Source organism: Rhea americana, unplaced genomic scaffold (assembly GCF_003343005.1).
Source record: "Rhea americana isolate MKP2758 unplaced genomic scaffold, rheAme1 scaffold_567, whole genome shotgun sequence".
NCBI classification, from domain to species: domain Eukaryota; kingdom Metazoa; phylum Chordata; class Aves; order Rheiformes; family Rheidae; genus Rhea; species Rhea americana.
Genome location: NW_028186720.1, coordinates 117,482 through 117,812, shown reverse-complemented (window position 1 = coordinate 117,812; position 331 = coordinate 117,482).

Here is a 331-nt window from a genome sequence, read left to right as displayed (position 1 = left end):
GAGAGGAGAGGAGAGGAGAGGAGAGGAGAGGAGAGGAGAGGAGAGGAGAGGAGAGGAGAGGAGAGGAGAGGAGAGTCAGCGGGCACCAGGGCCGTCCGCACCACCGGGCTGTCGGCAATGCTGTGGGCAAAGCCACTGGCAATGCCACCAGCAATTCTGCCAGGGATGCCGCCAGCGTACGCCATGAGCAATGGCACAGGCAAAGTCTGATGGCAACGCCACCAGTGATGCCATTGGCGATACCATCATCAGTGATGCCACCAGTGATGCTGCAGGCAATGCATAGGCAATGCCACCAGCAATGCCACTGGTGATGCCACCAGCGATGCCA